The sequence below is a fragment of the Pinus tabuliformis genome, chromosome 2_1 (assembly GCF_031772625.1).
Source record: "Pinus tabuliformis cultivar Carrire ecotype Pingquan chromosome 2_1, CPIR1, whole genome shotgun sequence".
NCBI lineage: Eukaryota > Viridiplantae > Streptophyta > Pinopsida > Pinales > Pinaceae > Pinus > Pinus tabuliformis.
The window spans coordinates 503,461,009-503,468,954 of NC_142299.1; positions in this window are offsets into that span (position 1 = coordinate 503,461,009).

Genomic DNA, 7,946 nt, shown 5'->3' on the forward strand with positions numbered 1-7,946 from the left:
CATATTGTAATAAAAAAGAAAATGTCATTAACAAATTCCCCGAGCCTACTTGAAATTTGTAGAAGTTGTGTGTTAGTAAAAATTCCAAATTATGTTGTAAGCCTAATTCATACTTAGACGGGCACAAAAGTGAACATGTAAGTCGTTATTATGGAGCGGTGTGAGAAAACGACACCGATCACTATTCGTGATCGACGGTAGATAATTCATAATTTATAATCGACAAGGTAATCGGCGGAGTCGAAATTCAGTCTGCATCTCATTCATGAATAGATCAAGCACCCAAAAACTGACTTACCTGATGAAGAGTAACAACTACGTGTCCTCGAGTTAATAAAATTTGTAAGTGCGTAACATGGGGTCATGGTCGTTCAGGGGCCATGATTTTTCTTGGATGACGTTGAGTGGTCATTGCCTGAAAGTCAGTTCGCAGGAGAATCTCCCTATATCGTCACATGCTATTTGACATGCCATGTAAGGGAATAATACATAGGAATTGGGAATTTTGCATTCTTTCACGATCGTTAATTCAAAGCAAATTCTAAATCAAAACTAAGCCTCACATCAATGATCCTACGAAGAAAATCGTCTTTATCCATCCAAACACAAAATTCCTCCACTTTCTTTAAAGGTCAAATTGCGTTGATTATCTTGCAACTAAGTGAAAATCTAATCTTTTGTCAGCCCTAACTTAAGTCTGCTTTAATTTTCTTTATACATAAAAATGCTTATATAATCAAACCAGTTCCTTTTGACCAAACACAAAATTTTCCAAATTAATAAGTTATTTTGCACGCAGATTGCAACCGATATCTCCAGCTTCACACGCAACGGGAGATACAATGTCGTAACCATAGATACGGCTCTGCCCGAAAAAAAGGCGTTCTATGATTAGTAACTGTTCTTCGTCCATACCTTTTGCAAATGTTTTGGAATTTTGAATTAATATTATTTTGGTGTATCGAATTCATAGAATAAACTGCTTTTTCAAATTGGTTTTTACACGATCCGATTAAATTTAATGAAAATCTTACATAATTTTTGTAAAATTTTAGTTTAAATTATTTAATCCGCATAATTTTAGTGTTTTATGTATTCAAAAATATAATTTAAATAATAAAATATTTGAAAAGATAATAACATTTCTAAAATGTATATGATAATTATTAGTAACAAGTGAATCACCTCATGGAAGTGATTTTGATATTTTGAATTATTTTGAGAGAGGGTTTTTTTTTGTCTGAAATTTGGGATCTACTGCAATGGCGTTTGTGCAAGAGTATTCTGATCATGATATTGTATTTCGAAAGCTGAAGGCGAAGTTTGAAAACAAGATGTGTTTTGATTGCATCGCTAAAAGCCTAAGTTGGACGTCCGTGACATATGGAGTATTCATTTGTCTTGATCATTCAACAATGCATTAGAGTCTTGGTGTTCATGTCAGGTTTGTGAGGCCTCTTGTGGCGATTACTGCTTCCAACGCTCTACAGACTGAGGAAGGGAGCTTCCAAGGATCAGATCGAAGCCCTCATGCAGTCGGGTGAATAGATCTCGGGCTATGGATAGTGCTAAGGTCTAGATCTGAAATCAGATGTCTTATATGCCGCAGATTGTTCTCTCCACAGGACTGACACAGCTAGGTTTTTCAAATCCTGGCCGATCCACAGCTCCGCTCATTGGAGCGAGATAGAGATAGGCTGCATTAGAACAGGGTATGAGGGATAGCCTCGGACGAACATGAGCATGTACCCAACGACAATCAAAGGGGTGGCGGTAGACCTTGACATTTCATTAATCCCGCATCTTGGTGGAAGGAAGCTTGGAGCTGAGGCCAAGTTTTTCTCCATAGATCTGATTCAATTTGGTTTTGGCTGGATCTGGAACATGGGAAAGACATGGATCTCATTGAGAAGATAATCTTCAGAATCGAAAGGACTAACAATGTAGAACAAGAGAAGCGAGCTAGGGCTTTGATAGATGGACGGGAGCGCCTTTGGCTGGCTGCGCCATCAAAGATGGCTGACTCCGTATTCAAGAAGCTGGGGCTATCGAATGCAAAGATCATTCTCAATCTCTACAAGGCCATTGGGGCAGAAACAGTTGAAGCCACTTTAGCAGGTAAGGAAGTCCTCCAGACTGGATCCCGGCACCAGATCGTCAGTCCTAGATCTGTCGGGACAGAAGCCGATCGCTTTCAAATCCTCGTCAGAACGCCCATGGGGAATACAACTTTGATCTGGATTTATGCTACAGATAGTGTAATAAATCTGAAAAACAACATAGCGAACCAGATTGGCTATCCAAAAAGTAAGCAACTCCTAGTAACGGGGGCAGATCACTACAGGACTATAGAACCTTGAAGGATTACAACATCAAGCCAGGATCTACAATCATTCTCAATATGAGACTACGAGGAGGTGCAACAACCAGCAAATCAATAGAAAGAGGCAGTATCACAACCCAGATCAACACCAGCGATACAAAAGCGAACGAGCGTCTTACAAGCATATTTTACAATGTGGGAAAGCTCCTCCGATAGTTCCAAAGCATGCTGGAATAGAACCAAGTCCATACATAGTGGAGCAACTACAGCATACACTAGAACTAACAATCGATATAGTAGAAGTAGAGAAGGTATGTAACAACTATGAAAAGCAAGCCATCATCTGCCGTTTTAATGGTTTTTGGCCCAAACCCTTCGATCTGTTTCATTGGATACTCACAAAATGGTCTTTGGACTGTGATATCCACCTCTGTTCAAAAGGGTTTTTTATAGTTAAATTCCAATCACCAAAAGTTAGAAAGCTCGTGATTCAGCAAGGACCGTGGTTCTGGGTCTCTTCGGGTCTCTTTATTACTCCATGGTTCCAGGATTTTGATGCAAACACTTTTGTTGTTTCTCAGATCCCTGTATGGGTACGTCTTCATAATCTCTCTATCCATTTCTGGGACCAAAAGGTACTTGCATGCATAGGCAACTCCATAGGAAGATTTATCAAAATGGATACACAAAGAATCGACGAAATTTTTTTCACTTTCACATGCATATGTGTGGAAGTAGACCTCGGTAAAGGATTACCGGGAAACATAAAACTGAAACACAAAGACCACAGCTGGTTGCAGTCATTAGACTATGAAAACACAACTTTCAGATGCAGAATATGTCGGCAAACTGGACATCTACAAAATGCTGTCCAGAATACAAAAAGAACAGCCGCAAAAAAAAAAAAAAACAGGCAACCATCAAAAGGGATGAAAATTCTCCTATTCAGATTCAGAAGAGGAAGAAGATAATGAGGAGGAAGAATCCACCCCAAATGAAAGCAACCAAATAGAAACTCAGAAGATTTCCCCACAAGAACCTATGGAATCACAATCGGGAAAGAACTCAAATTCAATGGAAATCAGTGGAACCAAAAGGCAGCACTCATCAGACACCTCTGATTCAGACAAGGAAAATCCTCGACCCGGCAAAGAAAATCCACTTCAACTTGTTCCCATAATTCCATCCCAAGGAGAATGGTGAAAAGTTGAGAAGAAAAAGGGGAGGAAGTCATGATTTCTCCCAATATTCTTTTGTTCCCGTTGTGGTCGTTTCTCATACTTTTTGTTTCTGTTTTTATTTTTTAAGCTCTTCACCTGGATGGGCAATGGCCTGAGAATTCCTTATATGAGGAGGCCGTGTATCTATTCAGTGGACTTTCCTTCATGTTTAGCTGGACAAGGCTGAGGTTTCTCATCCAGTGAGCTCTATGATTCACAAATTATAGAGAAAAATGAATGCTGTGGCATATACTATGTAACTTTTTATCCTGTTAATAAAAGGTTCAATTTTTCCTTTTGGAAAAAAAAACAAAACATCTAAAAAATAAATTCCATATAAATTTTTAAAAAGTGAGATTAAATTATCTAATTTACATAATTCTATTGCCTTAGGGGTTTTCAAAGCTGTTGAATCCATTTATGTTTTAAAAATATATTTTAAAGAACAAAAAAAAACTTGAAATTGTATCAGAAAGTTTTGAAAAATTCCGATGAAAAAATCTATTTTATCTATAAATTAAATTAAAACTATTATTTAATATTTTTCTATTTTATATATATTATATATAGTTTATATTTATTAAAATGTAAAATATATGATTTATTTATGTAAAACGTTCCAGCATTCGATAACATTAAAATTCCAACTTTTATATATATTATATATTATTAACCATTGATACGATGAAGCACTATTGTTTTATTTCGACAGCCATTTCTAGGAACACAAATCTGCAATTTTTTTTGAAACATATTACAATAATAAAATTTAGTGCAGGTTGCCAAATTTGGAGGAGGAATAATTGTGATGAGATGTTCATATGAGCTGAACAATGCGGCATACAATAACTTGGAGAAGATCGATGAAAGATTGAGGCGGATTAAAGATTAGGCAGATTTGAGGAAATTGGGGAAGGAGTTGTCTTATGATTTTTTGGAGTCTTAGGGGTTAGAATTTGGCTGAAAAAAATTGAGGTGAAATTTTGATTTCTGTTTTTTAAACTAGTTTTTCATTGTATATATGGATTCAGCACCGTGTAAAACCGCTAAAGCACTTCTATTGTGCAGGTGTTACCCATCAAACTTGTGATTTCAATGAATTCCTGCCAGATTTTATAGAAATTAGACAGAAAAAATCTACCGAAAAAGCTTTCAAAAAATTGCACCGCAAATCCGTTGTCACAAGTATTTGAGATGAAAAACATTGGTCGTACAAAATAACCTGTCTATCCAAAACGAAGTAAATCATATAATTAAGTTATTAATTAATGTAGATAAATAATTTTTTTATTAATTGATAATAAATAAATACATTTATTCAAAATTTATTTCATAACAACCAAAAATGATTAAAAAAATAATTTCATATGGACGTGTTGTGCTCTACAACAACCCCCCATTTCATATCATCTTTACTTATAAATATTAACGTATGAAATGGGTCCGTTTAAAATTTAATTGGTATCAATACTTTTATTGTTCAAAAGAGGTCTGATAATCAAATGAATTCATTTCATAAAACCCCTTTTTGAAAAAACCCTTTGAAAAAATAATGGCAAATCTTTGTCATTGCGATAAAGCGATTGCAAGATCGCATATCGCAATGACGTAAGAAATGTAAATAAGTGGCACATTGATTACCTCCCGATGCGATATCGCAATCGGCGATGGGCAACACTCCATACACATCTTAAAAACGCACATAACATAAGCTCCGACGCGACGCGATATCGACGATCGGCTATCGGCGATACTCCATATGCGGTCAAGGCAGATTAAGTCATTTAGTCCGATCCGATGCCATTGCGCAATCGGCAGTCGGCAACATCCCATGCACATTAATAAGGCGCCCAGGTCTTACCCCCGATGCGATGCGATATCGACAATCGGGAAATCGGCAAATCACTCTAAATGCACCTTGTCATATTTCTTCGCACTAATCCGATGCGACGTCGCAATCGGCGTTCGGGAGGATCCTATGCTTATGATTATATAACACCTATTCTCCTAAAGCGATGCGATATCGCTATCGGCGATCAGAATTTCAAAAGGCATAGCTTGAAGATCTAAAGTATTATTGATATCCGATCAATAAAGCGCGGATTTCGAAAAAATCCGTTAAATAGAGGGATAAGGTGATGTATTTATATTTAAAGTTTTGCCCCTTCGATTAACGATCACCTGCGCTCAACCGCCAAAATATCCATTGCACGCTTAAGGGAGTCATTCAACCAGATAATGGTGTAATAAGCATTTAAGGAATAGCAGGCCTTAAACGGCCATTTAATATATCTGTAATATCTGCTCATTGATTGGATCCGCAGCCATTTTTGAGAGTTAATCTCTCAGCACGCTTCGATTGATATATCTCTCCCACCATAATTCCTCATTATTATATTTCTATGTTACGGTTTTTCTTGCCTTTGTGCAGAATTCATCTTCTAACAGAAGCCTGAGCATGATGGGAAAGAAATCTAAGAAGACCGCGGGTTCCGCTGCTACATCAGTTGCAGGACAAGCTGCCACAGATAAAAAGAAGGGCTTAATATCAGACACTACATGCACGGGTCTTACCAGAGCTACATGGCAAGGCATGCATAATTTGATTGAAGCCGAACAACTAGAAAAGGCAGTGATGGAAGCTACTGCGGATCCTACTCGCAAGAATAATTCCACTCTCAAAACTTAGCTGACTCTTTCCTTCACAGGATAGCGGCCAGAGAACAGATTCTCCCCTACACAGACGTCATGCGATGGGCAATTGAGGAAATTCCAATCCTCGATAGAACTTTTTGCACCATAGATGGGAGGATTTTTGGATCGTTCAAGCCATAGCATCTAAGGCAAATGTATCATTTGCCTGAGCCAGAGAAAGTGTATAACAAAACGTTCCTGGAGAAATTTGCAGCTGATAATGAAGTGGAATCCGAACCCATCCGAGATTGGAGGCAGAATCCAGCTAAACACAAGCACGAATCTTCCGGTAAGTACTCAGTCGATTCTTTGGCTTCTCCCTATTGTTATGCGGGGATAATGATGTGTAGGCTATGGGGATTACATGACTCCGCTAACTTTACCATAGAGATGTTTCCTCTAATGGAAGTAGTAGTAAACATCATAATTATGGATTGGGCTACTATTCTCTCTGATAAGCTAGCCGTAGTTGTTCGTGATTTTAGAAAAGGTTTTGTTGTTACTGAAAGGAAAATTCCCCCGTTTTATTACAATGCATATATTTTAGATACGTTATGTTTCAATTCTGAGTTTCCCGTCCTCGGTTGGAGGTGGACTGCCCAAGACCCCTCACCCATTCATATATATCACCAGAAATTGTGGAAATCCTCTTACAAGGACCATTTGTATCAAATCTGCAATGGCTTTATGGTTCTCATTCATTATTCTATTTTTGATAAGCCCATTCCCAGAATCTCCTACCTAGCTTCCTTCAATTTACCGGTGGTAGCAAGTTGGTTTGGAGAAGAGAGATTTACCTACATTAGGGTTTTTGGCAGCCAAGCCAATCCGCATGTTCTCCCTTTGTATATTCCAGATAAACTGCTAGCAAGAGAAGTCTCCTATCAAATTATGGCAGAGAGTACTACACAAACTCTCAAGAAATAAAAGAAGAGGGGCTGGCCCTCTTTTCCCTTGAGAATTGGTGTATATACTCTGCATGATCTCAAACACGCAGAAAAGGAAGCCACAAAGATTCAGTCCTTAACCTTGGCCACTATCCCGAATAGGCTATATGATCCAAACAATCACGCCTATACTGCATTAGAACAGGCCAAATTAACAAAATGTGACCATCAAGAAGATTGGTTTGACGACCTATTTGTTTCAAACGAAACAATAGGTCAAGCTAGAGAACTTGCTCGATTGAAATATAATGATGAAGGGGTAACTGAGTTCAATAAACTTAAGGAACAGAGGTTGCAAACTCTGCCTCTAGATTTGCTGGCAACAACCCCAGCGACGTCTTCAAGCGAGCCTGGTCGGCAATAGTCAAGCCAGCCTCCTGTTATAACGGAAAATCAGAAGAAGCAACAGGAAGAAAGGCAGAGAAAAGAACAAGTGGAAAGGCAAAGGAAAGAACAAGCAGAAAAACAACAGAGGCAGAAAAAGGAACAAGAAGAAAAACAGAGGAGAGAGCAAGAAGAGCAGCAGAGGAAAGAGCAAGAAGAGCAGCAGAAACAAACCACCGATGTCAATGTGGACACTACCATAGACCCCGAACTATTTCAAGAATGGCAGCAATTTCATTCCATCATCAGTGGATTGGAATGTTCAAAAGATGGGGACACTTCCAAGACAAATGATACGCAGGACATCACTTCTCCTCAGGTTCTAAGTGGAACCAGCGGCCCACCCATTTCCCAGGATGTTGAGGTAATTCCTAAAGA